The 3,007-nt window shown below is 37.2% G+C and overlaps 1 pseudogene; it reads left to right on the top strand.

Moving 5' to 3' along the window:
* The first annotated feature begins 1,946 nt into the window (after nucleotides 1-1,946).
* On the top strand, nucleotides 1,947-2,381 carry LOC110297002 (annotated as a pseudogene).
* The last annotated feature ends 626 nt before the right edge of the window (nucleotides 2,382-3,007 follow it).

Below are 3,007 nucleotides of genomic sequence, written 5' to 3'. Positions count from 1 at the left end.
AGAAACTTACATTAACTTTGAAAGCATGTGTCTTGTATAATGGACATTTAGATCTTATTCCAAATAATTTCTCCAAGGGAAAAAAATTTTGGTTTGTATGTGTGTGTGTGTGTGTGTGTGTGTGCATTCTAAAAGTTTTAAATAATACTGGAACTCTAATACTGTGCCCTCAGGGGAAGTATAAATGAACAGGACTCCTGAAAGTGGTACTGTGAAAACTGATGCCAAAGTAGGAGGGAGTTAGGAGAGTGAGGAAGAAAAATAGCATCCTTAAAAACTTACAGACAACTTTAATATCCATGGTTTGTGGCATTTAAAAAAGCCTCAAGGCATAAGTATATTTCAGGCAAAAACCTTCTATATGTGATATACCCATGAGACTCAAAGAATTCCCAAAAATAATATCTGGAAAATAGGTTCTTGTAGTAAAAATTTTTAAGCATGTAAAGAAGGCTTAGCATAAGCACAGCACAGCAGATGGAAAAACCAGACTTGTAAACTCACATATGCAGATATGAAATATGGCATATGTATGACCCTGTTATTCAATAAAATGTAAAGGATTTAAAAATCTGAGTCTTAAGACATAACAAAATGAATATGGAAAAAATTTAAGAATGAAATTCCTAGGATCAAAAATAAAGCAGTTAGCTAAAAGTAATGAAAGTTTCAGTGACAGAGGAGGCATGACTGAAAAGAAAATTGGTAAAATGGAAGTGTGAAGAACAGACCACTGAGGAAATTCCAGTGTAAAGCAACAGATGGAAAATGATAAAAGTTAACTAGGAACAAAACAAAGCCTAACATTTCCTTTCATCAGAGTTATAAGATTATAAGAATAGAGAGCACCAGGAGAACATGGCACCCTGAACGGACTAAGTAGGGCTCATATGGACTCACAGAGACTGTGATGGCAAACATGGGGTGTACATGGGTCTGCACTATGTCCTTCTGCCTGTATGTAATGGCTGTTATCTTGGCACTTCTGTAGGAGCTGGTGTGTCTCTGACTCTTTTGCCTGTTCTTGGGACCCTTTTCCTCTTATTGGGTTGCCTTGACAAGATTCATTATGAGGGCTTTTGCCTTGTCTTATTGTATTTTGTCTTGTCCTGTTTGGTTATTGTCTCTTGGAGACCTGCTCTTATCTAAAGGAAAATGGTGAGTGAATGTGAATCTGGGGAAGAGAAGAGGTGGGAGGAGCTTGGCAAAGTGGAGGGAGAAAAACCTATCGTTTAAACACAGCAATTCTGAAGTTGCACTTTTAAAAAGTAACGCATTGTTCAGGTCTAGGCCATCTCTAGGAGCCAGTCTCACAGAAAATTTACCAGTTATCTGACTCTTAAAATCTTTCAGTCCACCCATTCATGAAGTTCCCTGAACCTTAGATATAGGCATTATTTTATAGATTTACCCCTTGGGTCTTGGTCCATCATGATTGTTTAATCTTCGATTTGTGTCAAGCTGTGGTTTTCTGTGAAGACTTCCATTTGCTTTAAGAAAGCTTCTCTCATGGGGTATGACTGCTTCACTGGTGGAAACATCTCCCAGGGTTCAAATCTTAGACAAAGAACTAAAGGCAATCAATGACTTCTAAGAGAGGTAGAATTGGCTTCTCTCAGAAATGAGACTCCAAATTTATATTCAATACAAAGTGGTCAGCCTTGAAATTCTATTTACATAAACAACTAAAATAGACTTAGCAAGTTGTATTTATATATTTGTACATCTATCTATGTATCTATCTTTCTATCTGTCTATAATAAAATAAGAAGAGGACATCAATTTGAAGGGAGTGGAAGGGTGTCATGGGAGGTTTGAAGGAATGAAAAGGAATTGAAAAATGATATATTTTAGTATCTAAAATTGATATTTATAATATAAATAAATATACTAATAATTTCAAAAATAATCTAGTCTTTTTCTCTCTGGTCCATGGCACTGGCAGAATGAACAAGTGTTATGGTTGCCATACTGCCTGAAAGCTCCTCCATCACTTACAGGACCAGAAGTAGCATGATAAACAGTACAAGAAAGCCTACTTGGGCACAGCCCTGAACACCAATCCATTTGAGAGTGCCTCTCATGCACAGGGAAATGTGCTGGAAAAAGTAGGGTTGAAGCCAAACAGCCAAATTCTGCCACTAGGAAACATGTCAGGGTGCAACTCATTAAGAATGGCAAGAAGATCATAGGATTCATGCCCAAGCATGGCTGCTTGAACTTCACTGAGGAAAATGATGAAACTCTGGTTGCTAGATTTGGTCCAAAAAAAAAAACATGCTGTAGGTGATGTTCCTGGAGTCTGCTTTAAGGTGGTTAAAGTAGCCCATGCGTCTCTTTTGGCTTGATACAAAGGCAAGAGGGAAAGACCAAGATCATAAAAATTGACTATGAAAACACAGTAATAAATTTTCATATTCTGAAAAACACACAAAATAGCTTGATAGAACTCAGGTCATCAGGCTTGGGGGGGAATCACCTTTATCTACTGAGCCACCTCTCCATACTGTCCATTACATATTTAGAAGCACATTTCAAACATTCTTTTAATTTGATACTTGGCAATGCCACAAATACTCTGGCGTTGCCCTATGAGAAGTGTAAGCGTTGATGATGTTCTTCATCACTATGAGCCCCCACTAACAGTAATTAATTACTGATTCCATTTTGAAACTTGTCTTTTAGAATACCACAGTCATCTAGTATGTTATGATTTTCATTGATTTTCACCAATCACTTTCACCATTGGTTGTTCCTAATATTGAACACATACATGATTAACTTTTTCTTTATCTGCCCTCTGTCCCTTGAAGAAGATCTCTAACCTTAGACAATGTCGTCAAATTTACATCCAGAGTTGGGATTATCAGTCTGAGTCCTGACTCAGGTGCTTATGCTGCATATGTAGATGCCCAGTGCACAGAAGGCAGCACAGGAGAGCTCACTGGAATTATAGTCTTTAATTCTTACAAAAGGGTTTTGGAAAGATTAAAGAATGTAATTAATC

The sequence above is a fragment of the Mus caroli genome, chromosome 6 (genome assembly GCF_900094665.2).
Source record: "Mus caroli chromosome 6, CAROLI_EIJ_v1.1, whole genome shotgun sequence".
Lineage (NCBI taxonomy): Eukaryota > Metazoa > Chordata > Mammalia > Rodentia > Muridae > Mus > Mus caroli.
Note: the sequence above shows the minus strand (reverse complement) of the source record. Positions and strands in the feature narration are given on the sequence as shown.